The sequence below is a fragment of the Oryctolagus cuniculus genome, chromosome 19, assembly GCF_964237555.1.
Source record: "Oryctolagus cuniculus chromosome 19, mOryCun1.1, whole genome shotgun sequence".
NCBI lineage: Eukaryota > Metazoa > Chordata > Mammalia > Lagomorpha > Leporidae > Oryctolagus > Oryctolagus cuniculus.
This window is the reverse complement of record NC_091450.1, coordinates 56,549,808-56,573,607: the sequence shown is the minus strand read 5'-3', so window position 1 is coordinate 56,573,607 and position 23,800 is coordinate 56,549,808. Positions and strand designations below refer to the sequence as shown.

Below are 23,800 nucleotides of genomic sequence, written 5' to 3'. Positions count from 1 at the left end.
GTCTTCATTTTTGTATTAATATCATATTAACATGAGAATTGTGTCATAAAAATCTAATAGAAGCATAGAAAAATTGGCAATAATTGTCTGAGACTGAACCAAAGCCAGCAGCCACCCAGTTGTGGACTCCTTATGAAGTCAGAAAGAAAAATGTCCCTCATTTCAAGCTGCCATAATTGCATTTTCTACTACTTGCTGCCAAATGCATCTTTGAACTATACAAATACCTTCTAACCTCTTTAAAAATGAAGTAGTGGATAAAATATATACATAACTAAAGGGGGAGAATCTCTAAACTAAGTGAAAGTAAGAAGAGAAATTGAAGAATACCAAAGACTTGACTTATTTTCCTTTCTTGGCGGGCTTTGTTTTCCATTCCCTTTCTGGTGCCTTCTCACAGAGTGGGTATGAAGTGAAAGGGCTGCACACACACTTGGTACTTTCTAAGTACATCCTTTAATTCTCCATGCCTGAGGCCTCAGTGCTCTGCAAGGGAAGGGGAAAATTAAGGATCTCTTGTCCCCATGGCCACTCTTACAGTTTTCTAGGCACAAGCACTAACAAGTACTGGCTTCTAGCTGCAAGATGTTGTTATAGAGAGGCAAGCAGTTCCCCATCCTGCACATATACCCAATGCATGAAAGGCAGTTATACCAAGTGGGCAGGTATCTCTAGGCAGGCAAATACTGTGATGCAGCTCAGTTCCAAGAGAAAGACAATTGCAGTTTTCAGAAAAGAAATGCGCAGGTAATGTAACCTTTCATTAGCCTTCCTCCTGTTTTTCTGAATCCTTTTCTTTCCTTGGAGGTTCTCCTTCCTCCTGTAACCCACCTGCAGACCCATGGACCAATGCTGGCTGTCTGATGCATCCAGTTTCAGCAACTAACCATGTAGGATGTGTTGAAGATAATGTGCTTTTACATTAAGCCTTCTCTCCAAGGGTTGTACAAAAGGATTTGTCCTTTCTAAAGATGTTCAGTTGTGTATCAGTAAAATGAAAGGTAATATTAGAAGACAGGTCAAGTGAGGCCGTCTCTGTTATCCTTAAAGTCACATACAGGAGGTGGCCATAGCTTTCCAGATGCTAGGTAGGTCCTATCTTGAATCCTTCTGTTATTTTTCTAAAACATGAAACTCTCACATAGCAGACAACTGTGTGAGAGGAGGTCCATGGGATTTTCTTAGTAGGAGGCTCTCTGGTTTTGAAAGCTCATTTACTCTTGGGCCAAAGTTAACCAGTGTCCTCTGGGTGCCTGTATGAGGAGACAAAGGGATTGGCAGAAGGATGGTGATCTTGCTGAGGGGCTGCTGGCAAAGTCCATTCTTCTGGCAAAGTAGTAACCAGCATTTTCTCTCTCCCACTTCTCTGTCCTGGTGGGATGGTTGCAGGGGCTGACCTGTGGGAAGAGCATCTTGGTGAAATTGAGAAGCTGCACCAGCACGTAGAGGAACCCATCTACAGCAGAGGAGGGGAATGTGTGTCCCATGGGCCACATCAATTGATTCGTTGTAAGTGATTGTCCATGTTGTGTATGTGATTTTGTAGGGTGAAAACTGTGATGTGTGTTACACGTTTGTACATGGTACTAGTTGTGTCTGTAATGTAAAATCCCCTTACTATTTCTGATAATTTGGCACATGGACAAATGTGTACTCACACAAAGAAACTAATCTAAGTACTCTTGGGGCCCATGCCTTAAATAAATCTGTGGTACACTAGGTTGTCTGAAATTTGTTGGTAAAGGAGTAGGCATAGTGTGATGGATAAAGCCTTCACTTGCAATGCCTGCAGCCATATTTGAGTGCCAGATGAATTCCCAGCAACTATGTACTACTGATCTGGGTTCTTGTTAATGGGCCTGAGAAGGCAATGGGTATGTCCCAACTAGTTGGGTGCCAACCAAGTGGGAGACCAAGATTTTCCAGCTAATAGCTTTTGTGTGGCCCAGCCCTGGCCCATCCTTGTACTCTTTTCTTTCACACCACCCCATAACTCTGCCTTTCAAATAATTTTTTTGTAAAAACAAAATAAAAATGTTTTCAGAGTTATTAACATATGTCTGTGCCTAGGTATGCTAGTCAAGCAAATGTTACTTATTTTTGGTAGACATTTAAAATAATAAAGGTATAATTTTGACCTAAAACCAAACAGTGTGCACTGCTTCATATATATGAAGTAAAATTCAGTTTTTAGAGTTTTTTTTTTTTTTTTGTCAAGAAAATGGCCCAACCATGCTTGTCTAATAGTTTGGTTTCTTAAATCTAAGTATAATTGTTAAAACTTAGGTAAATATGAAGAAGGAAAATGTTTCTAAATGTAAAGTTGACATCTTAAATTCTATAAAAAGCACTGGGATGATAAGTAGCTGCTATCATAAATTATTAAAATATGTCAATTTAACATTGTCTACTAATCTTTCACTAGATATTGAGTAACTAAGATTAAGGCATAATTCTAACAAATATATGATACTCAATATTAAGAGAAAAGTTTAAAAATCTCTTTGTCATAGACAGACATGCATGAAGTTATGGAATATAAATGATGTGTTTTGATTAAGGGGAAAAGTGAGTAATATTTGTCCTAAAGTAAAATGGTGTTGGCAAGGAAAAAGTAACAGAACAGGACAATGAGCTGAGAGAAATATAAAATGTTCTAGTTTTGTGAAAGATGGATCCTGTGTGAAATAACATTGGCTGATGTTACCATGGAATTGGCCATATGAGTTTCTATAAATTAAGTATTAATGTCAAAGGCATATTGTTATGAAGTTAGAATTTGTTAATGTTAAATGTTAATATCAAAACAACCAGGTTTTCTGATAGGAAAAGACTCACAAGAAATTTTTATCTTTGAATTTTGAAATCTGATCTTTGACATTCTTAACCCATCTTTGATTGTAATTTTCCTTGTTTCAACTTTTCTATTTTTACAGTTTGCATTTAGTTGGAGATTTCCTCAGTTTTTCAATGAAGGAGGTACCTTTCTCTGAAGGGAGGAGAGAACTTCCACTTTGACTATGACCTTGTCTAAATAAGATTGAAGTCAGTGAACTCAAAAGGCTTCCATAGCCTTGGAAACTCATGACTAGAGCCTAGGGAGATTACTGACGCCACAAACAAGAGTGTCAAATTGTTAAGTCAACAACAGGAGTCACTGTGTACTTACTCCTCATGTGGGATCTCTGTCCTTAATGTGTTGTCCAATGTGAATTAATGCTATAACTAGTACTCAAACAGTATTTTACACTTTATGTTCTGTGTGGGTGCAAACTGATGAAATCTTTACTTAATATATACTAAATCAATCTTCCGTATATAAAGATAATTGAAAATGAATCTTGATGTGAATGGAATGGGAGAGGGAGCAGGAGATGGGAGGGTTGTGGATGGCAGGGAAGTTATGGGGGGTGGGGAAAGCCATTGTAATCCATAAACTGTACTTTGAAAATTTATATTTACTAAATCAAAGCTTAAAAAAAATGAAAAAAAATCTCCCCCCAAAAAAGTTTAGAGATTTGATTCTTGACCTTTACTTTTCTCAATACATTTAAACTGCTCCAAGTAGTAGGGTGAGTATGTGTGCTAATTCTCCTATTCAAGGGTTTTTTTCTTTGCTGTTTTAGTAACTGACCTAGGAAATGAGGATTTCATGTGTATTGAGTCTTGGATTTTCTGCTATTGTTGTTAAGCTCTCATTGCTTGAAAATACCTAAGTCTTACTAATAGAATGACAATTGCTTGAAGTAGCACTCTGTTCTCAGAATAAGCCCTTATGGCTTTCTGGTGTGGCTGAAAAGCCCATGAGAGCATTTTAGTCATGGAAAGCCAAGATACTGTGGCAAAAACTGTCCTACATGAAGGACTTCTATGGGTGAGATCCCAATGGAAAAACATGGCCTCCAAAGAAGGATGTGCTTTTCTCTGATGGAAGGAGAGAACTTCCACTTTGCTTATAGCCTTGTCTAATACTGAAGTAGTTTGTGGATTTGAAGGGCTCCCACAGCCTAGGCAGACCATGTCAAGGGCCTCATGTGATCACTGACATCATATATAAGAGTGTTAATAGTTAAATTAACAAGTGTCACTGTGCACTAACTTCCCATGGAGGACTTCTGTCCTCCGAGAGTTGTATTATGAGAGTTAGTAGTAAAACTTGTTCTCAAAGATTTACTTTTTTTAAGTGTATTAAGTGGAATTTATTCTTATGTCTCATAAACTATAGTTATATCTAAGTACTTGCAACAGATGTATTATTCTTGGGTTCTCCTTTAAAGTAAGTTAAGTTTCTCAAAAAAGGTAAAAAAAAAAAAACCTCAGATGTAATTTATTTAATTAAAGTTATTTTTTCTTATTGTAAAAAAAAAACTTGGTGTTCTCTTGCACAGAGTAGGGTAAAAATAGTTAACAATAACATATTGTATATTTCTAAATAGCTAGAAGAAAGACATTTGAATGTTGTTACTTCAAAGAAATCTTGAATATATGAAGCAATAGATGCTAATTATTCTAATTTGATCAATACAATGTTTGCATATATCAAAATGTTACATTGTACCCTATAAAATGTACAACTATTGTGTGACAATAAAAACAAATAATCTAAAATTAAAATACCTGAGTCTTAAAAGAGTTAAGATTTTTCTGGAGTATCTACTCATTCTGAAATATTTGATTGATCAATTTGTGACTGGTTAAATCTAGTTTATATATAGCTCTGGCTGAAACACCTTGTCTGGATAGATGATTGTTATTTTTCAGAATGGTCTGAGTTCCTGTTTTGACCAAGTGTTTTAAACCTCTGACATCTTTGATAGACTTGTTTTTAGATTCAGAGTTGTAAATTAATTCTTTTGACTTTGATGTTTCCAGTTGGATTCCTGGAGCTGTCAAAGGATATAAGCCTCATCTTGGAGATGCAATAGTTATTTAGGTTGTTTGGATTGTGTAGAATGCATTGCTGGGTTTGCACAGGTTGCCTAATTTTAATTGTGTCTATACAGGTATGTTACTCATGTGAAAGTTCTAAAAATTACATAAAGTTATGACTCCTTGTGGTCCTAGTGTGATGTTGCATTATTGGTGCACACATATATTGCTTGCAATATATCTACAGCAACACAGAAATAATGATGCAACAAAGTAAGGCAAATAGGTCTATAAAGCATTTGTTTTCCTTATAAGAAAGTTTTTGTAGAGGAAATAAAATAACTACTGTTCAAACCAGATTTATATGCTTAACAATGATTTAAACCTTACATAAAATTACATCTAAGCTTCACTATTATGAATCCATAAGGAGTCAGAAAAAGGATTTATAGGTCACAAGGTCTTGACTATGGTTGTATTCTACTTTCAAATCAGTCTGAGATAAATAGCATTTTTCCAAGATTTAAAAAAATAGATTTTATAAAAGAGATTCTTTTTAATGACTGAATACATCATTTTTGCTACTGAGAGAAACAGGTTATACTTTTTGCCCCACTATAATTCACTCTTATGAAAGAAATAATTCTCTTAACTTCTAGCAAATGTTACAGGTTTGAGACTACAGGAATTATCAGGAGTCGTTCTTTCTTATCAATCTGTAATTTATTTCTAAAATATGTCAAGTAAATTTTTAAAGACTCAACGAGGGGCAGCTTCATGTTTGCTGTCTCAGTGAATTCTGAGGAGGCTCTTCTGGCTTCACGGCTTCACTGTAGTCTTTCTCTTTTATCTAATCTTCCATTTTCTCATCCTCCTCACTGTCTAGAGGTTGAGGAATAAGCTTATTACCTACAATGACTTGCCTATTAATTCTGTTTCACTCTCTTTCTTTTCCTTTTGGGAAATCCCTTTGGCCTGCATCTTATCATTTATGAAAGTTCTAAGTGTGCAGCAAATGTAAATACTGGACAAGTCCTGCAGTTTTCTGACAGGTCAGGGAGGCAGTCCAACAATGGCAAGCTTGCCATAATCATTCTCACTTTGGTGCACAAGTGGAGCAAATGAAATAGCAAGGTTATTTTTACTTTCCCAAGTGGTTTCTCCAGTTAGCATAATCTGTGTTAACTGATTTTCTGTAAGCATGACAAGTATGCCTCCCACATTCAGTAAAATGTTCATGTAGTTTTTTCTGGACTCTAGAATCACAATAAATCTGATCATACTGATGTCTGTCAGATGATCTCTGGAGGCAATTACCAACCACCAATGAAGGTTCACAGAACTCAAATTTATCAAAGCTATCACTATTTTTATAAAGCACTCAAATTTTTCCTTGGCATATTCTACCACATCTGAATGAAGCTGCATCCCATGATTTGTTCCAAAAGACCTGTGGCATGGCTGTCGGTCCAGCCCACAGCAGCAATGTGCAGGGCCAGGCTCCTGAGACCCTGGCAGCTGGCTGCCACTACCACCACAACACCGCTGCCTTTTAAAAATGTATTCTTGGAGTCTCAAGATGGACAACCGGGATGTTGCAGGGAAGGCTAACCGGTGGTTTGGGGTCGCTCCCCCCAAGTCTGCAAAGATGAACATGAACACCCTGCACCAAGAAGAGCTCATCGCGCAGAAGAAGCGGGAAATCGAGGCCAGAATGGAGCAGAAAGCTAAGCAGAGCCAGATGGCCAGCCCTCAGCCCCCGCATCCCGGAGAAGTCGCGAACGCACACAACTCTTCCTGCGTCTCTAACAAATTCGCCAATGACCGCAGCTTCTTGCAGCAGTTCCTGAAGTTGCAGAAGGCACAGACCACCACAGATGCCACCGCCAGCACAGCCGGCGCCCCACCCAGCACACCCCCGCCCAGCGCCGGCAAGAGGCCCCTGCTGCTCGGCAAGCGAGCGGGCCTGGGGCTGGGCAGCGCCCCGGGCCAGGTGAGGAACTACTCGCACGCCAAGCAGCTGCCCGTGGCCCAGCGGCCCAGCGTCTTCCAGTCCCCCGATGAGGACGAGGAGGAGGACTAGGAGCAGTGGCTGGAGATCAAAGTTTCACCCCCAGAGGGAGCCGAGACTCGGAAAGTGATAGAGAAATTGGCCCGCTTTGTGGCAGAAGGAGACCCCGAGTTAGAAAAAGTAGCTATGGAGGACTACAAGGATAACCCAGCGTTTGCGTTTTTACACGATAAGAATAGCAGGGAATTCCTCTACTACAGAAAGAAGGTGGCTGAGATGAGGAAGGAGGCGCAGAAGTCCCAGGGAGCCTCTCAGAAAGTTTCACCCCCAGAGGACCAGGAGGCCAAGAGCCTCGCAGAAAAGCTGGCCAGGTTCATAGCGGACGGGTGTCCCGAGGTGGAAACCATCGCCCTCCAGAACAACCGCGAGAACCAGGCATTCAGCTTTCTGTACGAACCCAACAGCCAGGGGTACAAGTACTTCCGGCAGAAGCTAGAGGAGTTCCGGAGCGCCGAGGCCGGCTCCACAGGCACCCCCCCAGCACCTGAGCCCAGCCCGAAGCACACGTCCCCTGCTGACGCCCCGTCGGGGGCCTCGCCCCCTGCCGCCACCTGCCCCACCTCATCGGCCCCCGCGCCGGCCGCTGCCCCCGCGCCGGCCGCCCCCGGGAAGCCGGCCTCCGCCATGGCCGCCGTGAAAAGAAAGTGGAAGAGCAGCTGGGGGCCCGAGGAGGACAAGGTGGAGCTCCCCACTGCGGAGCTGGTGCAGGGAGAGGTGGACGCCTCGCCCTCGCCTCTCTCAGTTCAGGACCTCAAGGGGCTCGGCTACGAGAAGGGGAAGCCCGTGGGTCTGGTGGGCGTCACGGAGCTGTCAGACGCCCAGAAGAAGCAGCTGAAGGAGCAGCAGGAGATGCAGCAGATGTACGACATGATCATGCAGCACAAGCAGGCCATGCAGGACATGCAGCTGCTGTGGGAGAAGGCGCTGCAGCAGCACCAGCACGGCTACGACAGCGAGGAGGAGGTGGACAGCGAGCTGGGCACCTGGGAGCACCGGCTGCGCCGCATGGAGATGGACAAGACGCGGGAGTGGGCCGAGCAGTTGACCAAGATGGGCCGGGGCAAGCACTTCATCGGAGACTTCCTGCTACCCGACGAGCTGGACAAGTTCATGGAGACCTTCAAGGCGCTGAAGGAGGGCTGCGAGCCCGACTACTCGGAGTACAAGGAGTTCAAGCTGACCGTGGAGAACATCGGCTACCAGATGCTCATGAAGATGGGCTGGAAGGAGGGCGAGGGGCTGGGCTCCGAGGGCCAGGGCATCAAGAACCCGGTCAGCAAGGGCACCACCACCGTGGACGGCGCCGGCTTCGGCATCGACCGGCCGGCTGAGCTCTCCAAGGAGGACGACGAGTACGAGGCTTTCCGCAAGAGGATGATGCTGGCCTACCGCTTCCGGCCCAACCCCCTGAACAACCCGAGGCGGCCGTACTACTGACAGCTGCGCAGGCGGCTTTCCCAGCACCGGTCCTGGACCGTGGAACGTGGCCGCGCTGCGCCCGCCCCTGCCGTCACCAGTGTCGTGCTGTGTATTAAAGTCTCAGTGCTCAAAAAAAAAAAAAAAAAGTATTCTTTTAAAAATGTATTCATTGGGGCTGGCTCTGTGGCATAGTGGGTAAAGCTGTGGCCTGCAGTGCCCACATTCCATATGGGCACCAGTTTGAGTCCAGGATGCTCCACTTACAGCCCAGCTCTCTGCTCTGGCCTGGGAAAGGAGTGGAAGATGATCCAAGTCCATGGGCCTCTGCAGCCACATAGGGGACCTGGAAGGAGCTCCTTGCTACTGGCTTTAGATCAGCCCAGCTCCAGCCCTTGCAGACATTTGCAGAGTGAACCAGCAGATGGAAGACTTTTCTCTCTCTGCCACTGCCTCTCTGTAACTCTGCCTTTCAAAGAAAATAAACAAATCTTTAAAAAATGCATTTATTTTTTGGAAGAGCAGAATGGTAGAGATGGGGGGGAGAGAGAAAGAGAGAGAGAGAAATGAATGGGAATGAGAATGAGAATGAGATTGAGAATGAATCTTATTTTCAGTTCTACTCCCCAAATTCCCTCAGTAGCTTCAGCTGGGCTAGGTCAAAGCCAGGAGGCATAAACTCCACCCAGGTTTCCTATATCTGTGGCAGGAACCCATCTAGTTGAGCCAATATCTGCTTCCTCACAAATAAATATCAGGACGGTGGATTGACGTGTACATTCTAAGTGTCAGCCTAACCTGATGCGCTACAGCAGTTACCCTAAGATAATTATTTTGTGGGTAAATAAGTGATAAAAATGAGCTAGGCATTACTAGCAGGAATTGAACATGTGTAACTAACAGGCAAGTGTTAGCATGCCCCTTCATAGATACTTATTTAAATTATAATATCTTTTCTTAATTTCTCCTGCTCTCTCACTGCCATCTGTTAATTAATCTAAAGGGAAAATTGTAAGACATGTCTTGAAAATTGCTTTCTCTATACTTGTCTTTATTGTAGAAAAAGAAAAAAAAAGCACATAAGTGAACTGATACTGAAGTAAAAATAATACTGCTGTTTTTGGTTTAGATTAATTATAACCAATAGTGTCTTTTAATAGAACAGATAAGAGGAACAAGTGCCATTTTAGATTTTAAAAGATATTATAGTCTGCAAGATATCTGTATGACTTGGTAGATCTTTCTCAAAGTTTTACTCCTGAAGTAATACTAGGATTATGTTGAAACTGAGAGGAGACAGCTACTGGGAAATCTTTTCCTCATTACCAGAGGGACTTAATGCTTCATTTGTTGGAGACTAAAGTATCATAAGGGACAACCTGGGTAAGAGATAAGGAGGATGATTTATAATAATTATAATTAATTAATAAATAAAATAAAATAATACTGTTTCCATTCAGTTAAGAATAAACTTGGCCGGGGCCACGGCTCACTAGGCTAATCCTCTGCCTTGCGGTGCCGGCACACCGGGTTCTAGTCCTGGTCGGGGTGCTGGATTCTTTCCCGGTTGCCCCTCTTCTAGGCCAGCTCTCTGCTGTGGCCAGGGAGTGCAGTGGAGGATGGCCCAAGTACTTGGGCCCTGCACCCCATGGGAGACCAGGATAAGCACCTGGCTCCTGCCATCGGATCAGCGCGGTGTGCCAGCCGCAGCGTGCCAGCCGCGGTGGCCATTGGAGGGTGAACCAATGGCAAAGGAAGACCTTTCTCTCTGTCTCTCTCTCTCACTGTCCACTCTGCCTGTCAAAAAAATAATAATAATAAACTTGATTGAACATAATAGATAATTGAAGTCATAGGCTTATCTAAATCATTTTATTTTTCTGTGTAACAAGCTCCCCAAATTATATGATTTGGGACTAATATAGTAGTCTGAGAATGTAACATTGACATGATCCTGACAATGTGGCTTATAGTCTCCATAATCCTACCTCATGGCTACATAATAGCTGCTGTATGACTAGCATACTGTGTTTCAGGAAGGAATAAGGAAAATGATTTTGCAGCCAAAGGTTTTTCCTTTATAATGAGCATTCCAACAAAATTATCTCAATTATTTCATCTTATTTTTCAAGAGAATACATCACAATAGATATTTTTGCATATGAATTGTAAGTTATTAAGCAAGATATGCTAACAGATTTTACATGTCACGTTGATACACATGAAAAAATATAGCAAAATGTTCAAAGTTCACTCTGTTCTCTATTTAAAAATAAAATTAAAAAGGCAAATATGAATTGAAAATAATCAAATATTAATACATTTAAGATATAACATGGAAAATTAACATTAAAGCATAGGGCCAAAAATATGACTCTAAATGAAAAATAAGTGTATTTGAAAACAGACAATATGAAACAAAGCAGAAGATCAAAATAGATGTTAAAAATAAAGAAGATTACCTATAGTGTGCATGATTTTAGGTAAAAATCATTTTCCTATATACAGATGATGAATTTGGGAGATTGATAAGGAGTGTGGTGTGATGGTGTTGATAAGATGCTCTAACTTTAATGATTTAAATATTTTTATTTATTTTGTAAGATATCAACATAATGAAAAACAGTATTCCTGGGGCTGGTGCCGTGGCTCACTTGGTTAATCCTCCACCTGCGGCACAGGCATCCCATATGGGCACCAGGTTCTAGTCCCAGCTGCTCCTTTTCCAGTCCAGTTCTCTGCTGTGGCCTGGGAAGATAGTGGAGGATGGCCCAAGTGCTTGGGCCCCTGCACCCATGAGGGAGACCAGGAGGAAGCACCTGGTTCCTGGCTTCAGATCAGCGCAGTGCCAGCTGTAGCGGTCATTTGGGAGGTGAACCAACAGAAGGAAGACCTTTCTCTCTCTCTCTCTCTCTCTCTCTCTCACTCACTCTCTCAAAAAAAAAACAGTATTCCTTGCTGTTCAATTATGTATGTCTTCACCCTTAAAGGCAGTGCATAACACTTCAATCTCCACTCTTTCAGAGATATTCCACACATCAAATAAATGAGTTTATACTTCATTGTTTCAGAACCAACAACAGAATAATAGTTACTTGTCTCCATTTTGTTACTGTATCCAATTGATATATATATATATATAGAGAGAGAGAGAGAATTATAATTCTATAAAGTGCTTTTGTACCTGTTTAAATGTCACATGATTTTACATTTTATATACCATATTTATTGTTTGAAACACAGATTTCCTCTATTCATTTTTTACAGAAACAAAAAATATTTACTTTTAAAGAAGACATGATAATATAGTGCAAACAAGAGTCATGTATCATTGCTTAACAACTGTTTCAAAAACATTTAGAATGAAGTTTCAACAGGATTTTGCTCAAGAGAATTTACAAATTCTTTCTTAACTCTATAATGGTGTTTTCATAGCCTGAAGAATTGCTTTTATGTGGTATCTATAATGCTGTTCTTATTTTCAGTGGAGTAGAAAGTAGCAACAATAATTAGCTGTTCATCAATTTGCATTATAAACTTTATACTTAAAATTTAGTGAAAAATTCTGTGATGAAATTAACCCTGTTAGATAGTAGAAAAGAACCATCAGTGCTTCCATGGACAGTTCCATATGTTACTACTAATTAAAAGGCCACAAAGTAACAAGGCATGCAGAATTCTATAGAAAACATATTTAAATGAATCAGAGTTGCTAACTAAAGAACAAAGATTTGAAAAAATTACCAAATTCCAACATTAGGTGTTAGATTTCTGATTTCAATGTTATTAATATTGACCTAAAGAGACTCCTGATAAAAAAGTCATTGCTTTTAAAATCCTATAAAAAGTAAAACTTTGTTGGAAGCAACTATGTTCACTTCCTGTTCAAACAATAAAAATAAACAGTAAGAAAACATTTCTCTTTTCAATTCATAGTGCCTGAAGTGTAAGAGGAAAATATATAATATAAATAAAATTCACTGCAATTACTCAAAGCCTGCATGTAGAACTCATATATTTACATTCACAGTGAAGTTTTTTCAGAGTTTTTCTTGGAGTTTCCAACTTGCTCAGCTACACTGAGCTATAAGCAATCACATTTGCAAATGTGCAGAGACCTAAGCCAAAGATGCTGAAAAAGAGAAGTGTGTCTCTCTCTACCTACACACAAATATATAATTAAGCCACTGAACTTTAAAAAGACACCCTTAGAACAGTTTGGAGTACAATTTATGCTTAACTTTATCAATGGCCATGGTATAAAGGTAAACAAAAATAATTGCATTGTTTCTAATGGTCTGCAGCTGTATTTAGTTTTCTGTGTTACATGTAAACATTTTTAATTTAAAAAATTATTAAGTTCCATTTTCACTTTAGAATGATATTGTCAATAAAGGGTAAAACTTTGCCTTGAGACATTTCATCTGATTCTTTTGTCTCCATCAATTTAAAAGAGATCATTGTATGTGAACAAAAAGGCTGCAGTAATGCAGTTGTACTCTATATAATTAACTGTGATCTTTGTGCAGATCTAAAGTCTCTTGAATGCATATGCTTGTAAAAGTAGAGTTTTCCTTTGAATGGGGAAATTCTTTGTGTTCTCAGGGCTTCAGGACAACATCTGCCTCTGATGCCAAAAAGGGAGAGGAGGGGCACACGAAGTTTATAAGCCTTGTATGTCTTCATCCAACTGGACAGTTTGGAGCATAGCAAGCTCTATTTTGTCTGTTTCCAGGTCTTCACACACAGTCTCAATCATGCCATCTAGCACATATTTAGATTTGGTGTCCAGCATAATTAGGCTGCTTGTTGCTTTGTTCTCAGAATCTGATAAGAGGTTCTCTTTTAGGTTAGCTACTCATTGCAGAACCAAATGGTGTTCTCTGACAAAATTCTGGTGCACTGCTATGGAGGCATGGCCCATCTGGTCTTCAGAGGTAGGAACAATTTCCCCCAGGGCATGGACAACAGGTCCTGGCCAGTAATGAGGGAGCAGTTCTGAAGAGTTGCATAGTTAGCATTGCTGACCGCCACCCCTGCGGATTTGCCTGCCACAGGTGCAGGCATTGGCTGGTTATCAGTGATGTCAGGGTTGAGCTCAGTGGAAGTTAGCAGCGCAGGTGGAGTCAGGGAAAAACTGAGTTAGGGACACATTCACCAACAAAGAGGCCAGAGGGTGAAGGCCACTCCTTGAGGGATTTTTCAGATGACAGGTTTGTATTTCCTGAGGTTTGTATTTTCTGATTGATGGCCATCAACTGAGAAAACACCAGGCTCCTTTCCAAGCCTTCCTGTTTCACAGATCCCAAAGTCTGGCCAGAAATACCAACAGTGTATATCACTGCACTTGGAGTGAGACAGCTTAAGAAAACCTTGCCTTGCTGCACTGGGGTAGACTCGCTGGTGAATGTGCTCTAGTCTGAAGTGCTTGAATTTATGGAACTGTTACTTGGTGAAGCTGCCACTGAGACAGGCAGCAACTGCAGTGGAGAGAATCCAATGCTCCAATTAAGAAACTGGCCCTTGGCTCTGGAATTGGGGATCTGGACAATGCCGTACTGGTTGATTTGCCCTGGGGTAGTGAAAGTCACCACAGAGCTTCCCTCCAGGGAAGCCACTGTTTGAATGCCTTCTCTTTTCATCTCAGCACTGGGGATGAGCCCTGGGAATGACACTTGGACACTGGGGCTGTAGGAGGTGGTGGATGCCGAGTTGGCTGCAGAACACTGCAGCACATTGAATTCCTTCACATCCCAGGATGTGGGCCCCAGGATGTCCATCATGGAGATACCATTGTTCACAATGTTGGTTGACATTTTTGGTGGGCTAAGGACACTGTGTATTTCTCACATTTAATCCATTTAGGATGACTCCACTGGGTCCCTGAATGAAATAGTTACCATTAAGGAACACTGGCGAAGTAATTGCAGGTACTAAGCTTCCATTCAACAAAACTCCAGAATAGCTTAAGGATATCTTTTTTTAAAGATTTATTTCTTTATTGCAAGTCAGAGTTACACAGAGAGAGGAGAGGCAGAGAGGTAGAGACAGGAATAGAGATAGAGACAGAGAGAGAGAGAGAGAGAGAGAGAGAGAGGTCTTCTATCCAATGGATGGTTCACTCCCCAATTGGCCAAAACAGCTGGAGCTGCACCAATCCAAAGCCAGGAGCTTCTTCTGGGTCTCCCACATGGGTGCAGGGGCCCAAGGACATGGGCCATCTTCTACTCCTTGCCCAGGTCATAGCAGAGAGCTGGATCAAAAGTGGAACAGCCAGGTCTTGAACTGATGCCCATATGGGATACCAGTGCTTCAGGCAAGGGCGTTAACCTGCTGAGCCCACAGCACCAGCCACTTAAGGATATCTCATTATTTCCAATTCGTGGGCTCCATGTGACTGGACAAGCTGAGGTTGGTGACACCATAAGAGGAACTCTGGAGAGGGTAAGGAGACAGATCCTCCTGTCCTTTGCTGGACCCACCTTCATTGCTGGAATTGCCATCTGACTCACTTTTGGACTGGCTCTCCAACGGGTTCCAGGCACAGTGCTGTTGGTTCTTGAATCAGTTGCTGACCTGGGTGAGGGAGAGGATGGTGATCTTGGCCAGGTGCAGCTTCTTGGAGGGCTAGGGGTAGTGATTCTGCTTGTAGAGCTCCTTGAGCGTGTTGTGCAACTTTTCCTTGAAACAATACACCATCTCCTCCCAGTCCAGATGGTGCAGGTCAGGGGCAATGTCCTGTGCAGCTGGTAGTTGTCTATGGCACACAGCCGCAGGGTCCCTCGGCCTAGGCCGCCTTCTCGGTGCACCTTCCCGGTGTAGCGCACCTTGTACCAGAGTTGCTGCAGCAGCAGGTGGTTGGGGCTCTCCAGGATGCTGTTTCTTATCCAGGCATCTGGGAAGATGCCCTAGTGGAAGGCCAGGAGCACCTGCCCCTTCAGCAGGCTCTTGTTGCCATGTAGCAGGTTGCTCTGGGGCATTGACCACAGGAACCTGGCCAGGTGGTCCAGGTTGCCCCCTGCTGCAGCGCCTCACGTAGGGAACATGGTCTAGCGAGAAGGCGAGAGAGGTCTCCGCGCCCACAGCAGTGGCGAAGACAGCGGCAGCGGCTTGGTGTTGGCCCAGAAGTTCCAAGTGGAGTTGTACCTAATTGGGCACCGCTCTGCTCATCGCCACGTCGCTTCCGCCACCACTGCCCCTTCCACTCTGCTCACCTTGGTGGCAGCGGGAGCAACGTCCCCTGGCTCCAGAGGGAAAGGGGCTGGAGCCTAGGTTGGGGGGTGTGGGAGCCCCGCCGCCGCACCCCCCCCGCGCTTCTCAGTGTGCCTCCTGCCCTTCTGAGGCACTTTCAATCCCATTCTCCTGCTTGATGTCCGCCGCACTTGCGATTGTTAAGATGGCTGCTAGAGCAAAGCAGTGTAAAGGGATAGCTGCTTTCTGCCGTTCTCCCCTCATTTTATCTATTTTTCCTGGACTTGGAGGATGGGGTCTCTGCCTGGTCTCTTCCAAGGATGGTAGGGAACAAAATGCCATCATGGCAGTAGAGACTGTAGCAGCCATGTGTACAGAGGGAAACATGGGCCTAACATTAGCTGTGAGTAAAGTGGATGGGATGGGGCTAGTGCTGTGGTGTAGCAGGTGAAGATGCCACCTGCAGTGCCAGCATCCCATATGGGCACAGGTTGGATTCCATGCTGCTCCACTTCCGATCCAGCTCTCTGCTATGGCCTGGAAAAGCAGTGGAAGATGGCCCAAGTCTTTGGGCCCCTGTGCCCATGTGGGAGGCCTGGAAGAATATCCTGGCTCCTGGCTTCAGATTGGCCCAGCTCCACTGGTTGAGGCCCTTTGAGGAGTGAACCAGTGGATGGAAGACCTCTCTGCCTCTGCCTTGATGTAACTCTGCCTTTCAAATAAATATATAAATGGTGAAAAAAAAGAGGATGAGGCCTTTCTATGACAGATGTTGATGCTTCTATGTCTACTCCAAGTGTCCCATAGTGTCCTTCCCTCCAGGCCCCTGTTCCAGCTCTTGGTGTGGAGTGAGAGAGGGATCTGAAGGACTCAGAGACAGCAAAGCAGCAAAAGCAGGGCCTGAGGATGGAGGTTGTCAGACTGATGGGGTGGGTTGTACACTCAAATGTGAGGGAATGTCTGGTTGAGAGGGGTCCCCCAGGCTTGCCCTCAATCTTCCCTCAATACTCATCAGGGCCACCCCTCACCACTGAGCCTCTGAGTCTGAGGGGAGAAGGGGTTGCTGGCTGAGCCCACCTGGCTGGGTTTCTTAGAGGGTCTGTCAACTGACACTGGTTCCTTTCCAAAAATAAATAATTTACTAAAAAGCATCTTGCCAAACCATGGTGATAAAGGCCTGGTAGCTGAAATGGGGTTTCCAGCCAGCTGGGCCCATTAGCAGCCATTCCTCTCCTCTCACCCCACCCAGGTACAGCTGTCAGGCCCAACAGGCCTGGGACAGCAGATGTCAAATCAAGGTCACATTGCAGAGGGCAGCATGGGGGTTGGTAATGATGGCTTTCCTGATGTGATCTTACATAAGATATGACAATGATATGTGGTGATCTCCAGGACATGAGCAGCAACAGCTGTCCATATAGTATAGAAAGTACCAAGTTCACAAAGCAGTTATGTTCCTGAAAGCATTCCCCTAGCCTTGGCAAACTGTGGTACCTGGAGCAGGCACAACATCTGGTAGCATTGTGGCTGGGACTTGTCATGGCCATGCACAGCCACATGATCATTATGGAGCCAGTAAGAGCAACACCAAACCAGAAGGCCAGACCATGGACCGTCCCTGAATACAGCATGTGGAGTTTGAATTAGCTATATTCTGTGCAAATCTCTCTCTTTGGCATCTAAGATGTCCCTGCTGGCATCTGAAATCCTGTCACAGCCTTCCCCACCACCCGCCTTTGCCACATATGACATTCTGCCACCAACCCTGTCACTCCTGCCGCTATGTTACATCCCACAACTGCTTGGGTTGACCACATCCTATATCACAGAACCTGGGCTTGAGTCCAGGCTCTGTTTCCAATTCTGCTTTCTACCAATGCATACCCTGGGAGGCAGCAGGTATGTGGTCCCTGCACCCACATGGGAAAACTAAATTCAATTCTAGAACCATGGCTTCAGTCCATCTCACCCCAAGTGTTGTGAGCATTTAAGAAGTGGAACAGCAGATGGAATATTTATTCTCTCTCTCTTTCTCTCATAATTAATTTAAAATCTTTGGAAATGCAAAAGATATTAAGTTCATTAGGAATTTGACATACAAAAAGTAGCCATAGGACTTTGACATAGAAAAAAATAATGCTTTTATCTGTTTTTGTCCATATATGTATTCTCTTCTTCGTGTGACTGTTAATTTCTTATAAATTTATATATCTCACATTAACACATGATGTGCAATTTTGCTACATTCCCTTTCCATTTTATTTTTTAAAATTTTATTAGTTTATTTATTTACTTGAAGGATAGTGTGACACAGGAGAGATGGAGAGAGAGTGAAATCATCCTTTTTTTGTCAATTTACATAATTATGGGACAGATTTTCTGTATGTGGAATCATGGCATCAACGCATAAAAGAACATACACTTTGCTAAACATCCTCATATCCACATCCACAGAAGCTGTAACAATTTGCATTCCACACAGCAATCAGGGAGGGAACTTCCTCCCCATAAAAACATTTTCCAAGTTTGGGGACTTTTGCTAGTGTGAAAGGTCACAAAATTTCTTTATTTATTTGGAAGGCAGAGTTACAGAGATGCAGAGAAAGAGAGAGAGAGAGAGAGAGAGAGAGAGAGAGAGAGAGAATCTTCCATCTTTTGGTTCACTCCCCAAATGGTCTCAGTGGCCAGAACTGGGAAGATCTGAAGCCAGGAGCCAGGAGATTCTTCTGGGTCTCCCAATAGGGGGCAGGGGTCCAAGGACTTGGACTATCTTCCACTGATTTCCCAGGCCTTAGCAGAGAGCTGGATTGGAAATAAAGCAGCCAGGTCACAAACCAGTGCCTGTATGTGATGCCAGCACTGCAGGTAGTGGCTTTACCTACTACACCACAGCGATGGCCCTTCTATTTTTCTCCTTGTATCTTTCTGTATCTCTCTCTCTCTGCCTTTCAAATCAAATGAATATAAATACATAATTCAAATTTTGGTGAATTTATTTCCCAAGTAAATGGCTTCCATAAAATGCTCATGTATTATATCACAGTGAGACTACATTTTGGGAAATGCATCATTAGGCAGGTTTGTCACTGATGGACATCACAAAATATAACCACACAAGCTAGGATGTACACCATTACTAGTCAATATAATCTGATGTGATGACTATGGTTCTATGGGGTCCATCAATCACTGAACTTTTTTATTAAGTAAATGACAGAATGTCATGTTTTTTGAAGAATTAAATATTAAAAGTTTATTTTAGAACAATTTTCCATTGTGATGTGTGTGCTTATTTGATATCTAAGAAATACTGTTCAATTATAGTCAGCATGGTTTTCTTCTATAATTTGTTTTTGAAATTTTGTTGTGTTTGTTTTTGCCAGGAACTCTATAGTTTTCTAAATGTGTATATGCGTGTTTCCATGCAGGGATCAAGGTAAATTTCATTCCACAGAGACCATTTATAGAAAAGTCTAACTTTTAACCCTTTGATTACATGAGGTTCATTAGTTGAATATCGTCAACTGAAATGTTCAGGTTTGTTTCTTGACTCTTAATTATATATTTGAAAAAGCAGAGTTCCAGAGATAGAAGAACACACACACACACACACAGAGAGAGAGAGAGAGAGAGAGAGAGAGAGAGAGAGAGAGAATGAGATCTTCCACATGCTGATTCACTCCCCAAATAACCACAACAGCCAGGGCTGAACCAGGCTAAAGCCAGGGGTCAGGAGCTTCTTCTGGGTCTCCCATATGGATGTGGAGGCCCAAGCACTTGGGTCACATTCCACTGCTTTCCTAAGCACATTAGCAGTGAGCTGGATGGAAGTGAAGCAGCCAGAACATGAACCAGCACCTTTATGGGATGTCAGCATCACAGGCAGTAGCTTTATGCTCTATGCCGAAATGCCATACCCCCTTTTTAACTCTTGGTATCAGGTAGTTTAAAATCACAATATTTGATCTTTGTTAAAATAAGCTTGACTATTTTATGTCCTTTCCATTTTAAAGTACATTTTTCAACTAGGTGATTTTTCACAAGGGCACACACACACACACACACACACAAATTCATCTAGCTCTCCCACATGAGTGGCAGGACCCCAAGCTTTCAGTGTATAATCTCTGCCCCCTAGACAGATAAGTAGAGAGCTATATCAGATGTGGAGGTGGGATTTGATCCCAAGTAGTCTAATATGGGAAATTAGCACCCCAAATGGCAACTTAACCCACTGCATGACAATGACCACCCCAACACTGAGTTTTATAGCCAATGCACATATTCCAACTTTCCACTTCACTTGAATCTTCTTTACATACAACCAGTAATATTTTGTTTTTCATAATATGGGGTATTACATAACATGTTATTTTTTCCCAAGTATTTTATATTTTAATGCTTTTTAAAAAGATTTATTTATTTATTTGAAAGAGTTACACAAAGAGAGAAGGAAAGGCAGAGAGAGAAAGAGCGAGAAAGAGGTCTTCCATCTGTTGGTTCATTCCCCAATTGGCTGCAACAGCTGGAGCTGCGCTGATCCAAAGCCAGGAGCCAGGAGCTTCTTCTGGGTCTCCCACATTGGTGCAGGGGCCCAAGGAGTTGGGCCATCTTGTACTGCCTTCCCAGGCCATAGCTTTTGTAAATAGTTTTATTTCATTGAATTTGTTCCAATAACAAATTTCGTTGCATTTTGCATGCTCACCTTCCTTCCTGAGGTTTTTGCTAATACATTAAATTTATTTGATATTATCCAAATATTCTTATTGTGATCCTAAAATCTTTTGAGAAAAAAATAACATTTAAATTCTGATATTAATGTGTCCTTATTTTTTAATTTTAATTTTTTCTATTGTAAGCTGTTTTACATTTTATTTATATCCTGTTGTGTTCTCTATGAATTTGGTTGTGCTTAATATGGTGTTACTTTCCAGTTTTTAAAATTATATATTTTTAAATTTTAACTGTGATAAAAAGTATATTTTTTTTGACAGGCAGAGTGGACAGTGAGAGAGAGAGACAGAGAGAAAGGTCTTCCTTTGCCGTTGGTTCACCCTCCAATGGCCGCCGCGGCTGGCGCACCGCGCTGATCCAATGGCAGGAGCCAGGTGCTTATCCTGGTCTCCCATGGAGTGCAGGGCCCAAGCACTTGGGCCATCCTCCACTGCACTCCCTGGCCACAGCAGAGAGCTGGCCTGGAAGAGGGGCAACCGGGACAGAATCTGGCGCCCCGACCGGGACTAGAACCCGGTGTGCCGGCGCCGCAAGACAGAGAATTAGCCTAGTGAGCTGCAGCACCAGCCTAAAAAGTATAATTTTCATGAATCAAACTAAAATTATATTTCTATTTATGGGATACCATGTGCTATTTTGAGACATGCATACATTGCATAACATTCAAATCAGGGAAAACAAATCTAAGTCTTCAAACATATCATTTCTTTTCTTTCTTTTTTAAAGGTGTATTTATTTATTTGAAAGGCATATTTACAGACAGACAGAAGCAAAGAGGCAGAGCTTTTGCTTATTGTGTGGGTTGAGGAGACTGACATAGGCCCTAGTATCTGAGGAGTGTACCATGGTGACAGGACTGGTTCCATGATGTCACAGTTGTCCAGTGCCCCCTCTATGTTCTCCTGCAGTTAGAGGAGACTGGTTTGTTGATGAATTACCGATTTGGGGCTTAATTTTGTTATAGGAAGTTCATTCAGCACAGGAGGATAATTTCAGGACCTCTTTGATTAGGACCCTCTTTCTTCATTTCCTGCAGAGTTGGGGACAGTCAATCCAAGGTGGGTGGCCCTGATTTTTCTTGGTTGCTGTGGAAGGTATTATTTGCTGTACCCTCAGTGGTGCACCTTGTATGCTGAGTATGAATACAGCGGTTTCTGACTCTATGGGGTGGGTGCAAATTTCCCTTTTATATGGGCCCGTGGAGGTACATGAGTCCCTAGGGAGGCATTACAGTCAGCACTGATCTCAGTGCTGTGGGTGCACCAGACTCACAGGCTTCATGAACTATAATGGAATGGGGATGACCCTTCACAGTGGAAAATTGTAGCCACTGGAGGATACTCAGAATCCCAATCTGTGTGAGGAGTGGTCTTCTCATGTGTCAAGGAAGTTGGACAAGGACTCTGATACTCCCTCTGTCTCTGTCCTTTGCAGAAGTCACTTTTCTGGGAACTAGATTCCAGGTGCCATACACCTGTCTGTGGATCTGAATCTTCCTTTGATGAAATGTACAAGAGCTCTGTGAGGAATAGTTACCTGCAGTTATCCAGTACTGTTTTATGCACATATTTCTGTCTTGCAGCTTTTAGCAGATGTGGGCCCTGAAGGTATGGTAGGCAAAGGGGTGAGCAGACATCATAGCCAAGAATGAGCAATTACAGAACTCTATACTGCCTGAAGGAGGGAGAACTGAACATTGTACTGTGCCCATGATCACAGGGCTCTGGGAACCCTCAGGACAGACAGGCCACCCTGCTTCCCCAAGACTCCAAGTGCCTCTGGTCATTCACCTGATTCCCCCTATTGGTTGCAGCACTGCAAAAGAGGGAAGCAGGTGGAGCCTAGGGAGGAGAAGGATATGAGCAGCTGCCTAGTCATAGACAGGTTAGGGGTCCTGCAGTGAGCAAGTCCCATCCAAGTTGCATCTAATCAAAGTTGTGAGACTATGTGTAGAAACACCTGCCTTGAGATAAGACAGGTCTCCACAAGGTTGGAACCCTCCTTCTGGCTGCCATCACAGTGCTCATCCTGGTGTACATCAGATTAGATCTGACTGACCCAGTGAGTGACCCATGATGACTTGCAGGGGTGGAGCCAGATGTGAGGTATTTGTGGTTTATGCAGTGCTGAGGCCTCTTCTGCAAGTGGGGGTGGTCATTCTGAGGGTCTCACCTGTGTCTGAAATAGCCTGCTCTTTTCAGCACCATTATAGAGGGTGTGTCACAGGGTTAATGGCATCTATTTCTTAATCATGGCCAGTGGTCAGAAGGGGTCCAGTGGGTTCCTGAGTCTCAGGGGTCAGGCTAAGTCTCTTAAGGAAGGGCCCAAAGGGAGTCACCATCTTGGGAAAAATATGATCCAGAGAACAAGAATTTCAGAGCAGGCCTTGAAACTGTGCTTAAGAAACAAACATGGATGGCGGAATAGTGAGGGCGTGCACCGATAGTCTGGGAAAATTTAGTTTAATAAAAGGGGAGTTACGGTAACCTCAGAAAAAAGAACCAGGAAAATATTGCAGAGGAAACCCTTCTGGATTGAGTGGTCATGAATCAGAGGACCTACTGGGAGAACAAGGTCGCCCACCACGCGGAAGCCGAGCCACGGGACCGAGCTGCGCAAGCTGCAGGCTCTGCGTGCCAGTGCTCAAAGGGGAGTGTGTGCCACACAGACAACAGTGGGGAGACTTGGGACCTCCAGGGCTCCGAGTCCACACATCGGCGCTGGAAGGGGAGCGGACCTGCGTGGAGAGCGTGGGAGCCCACAGTTCGGGACACCAGCGGCAGACTCAACACACCAGCACTGGAACGCGAGGTGAGCCGAACCTCAATAGCCTGAGACACCGGCAGGCAAGCAGAGAGAGGAGACTAGAGGGAACGACCCCCGGGGGTGGGGGAGAGAGGAAAAAAAAAAGGTGACTGGTACGGACACGGGTTTCTCTCTCTCCGCTCACCTCTCAAGGGAGAGCAAGACAAAGAGCAGGCGCCATCTTGGACATACGTCATAAGCAGAGCGACCTCAGGTCTGCACCGGCCCTGAGCCTAGCAGAAAAAACTGACTCTGGGCGGGGCAAATTAACAGGAGATTAGGACCTAGTAAATTTGTGGTGCTACTGAACTGAGACTGTGAAAAAAGAGATGGTGGGGGAGAGAACTCACGGAATTCACGTGAGCACTCTCCAGAGACGCTACAATTCTGTAACTTTGGCAACCCAGTGGGAGACTGAAGGAGAATTTGAGCCCACTCTGAGGGCCGAACAGATTCCCTGTGTGGTCCTTGGGCAAGAGCTTCTGATCTCTGGCTCCTGTGGGTATATCATTTGCCTGCTAACTACCTCCAACTTCATTCAGCTGTGCAGAATAACTTCCCTTTTGAATCAAAAAAAAAAAAAGAAAGAGAGAGAGAGAGAGGTTTACCACGCCTAAACTGGGAGTGTCACCTTTGGCACACCAAACAGAGCTCTCAGGCCACACCCATCTCAAGCCCTAAGGCTCCATCAAAAACAGATAGTCCACTTAATCT

General features: G+C 43.4%; 1 long non-coding RNA gene and 3 pseudogenes across 1 annotated transcript in view; 1 reads left to right on the top strand and 3 right to left on the bottom strand.

Moving 5' to 3' along the window:
* The window catches only part of LOC138846914 (uncharacterized), a 49,906-nt gene that overhangs the window by 9,940 nt on the left and 16,166 nt on the right, over positions 1–23,800 (bottom strand). Inside the window, exons 2-3 of the long non-coding RNA XR_011384419.1 lie at positions 832–1,397; positions 331–486 (exon numbers count right to left, since the gene is read on the bottom strand). This is a non-coding gene — a long non-coding RNA (uncharacterized lncRNA). The remainder of the gene's footprint in view (positions 1–330; positions 487–831; positions 1,398–23,800) is intronic.
* Positions 6,305–8,505, top strand: LOC138846912 (SURP and G-patch domain-containing protein 1 pseudogene; annotated as a pseudogene).
* Positions 10,700–14,317, bottom strand: LOC138847066 (homeobox protein SIX4 pseudogene; annotated as a pseudogene).
* On the bottom strand, positions 14,177–20,330 carry LOC138847149 (homeobox protein SIX4 pseudogene; annotated as a pseudogene).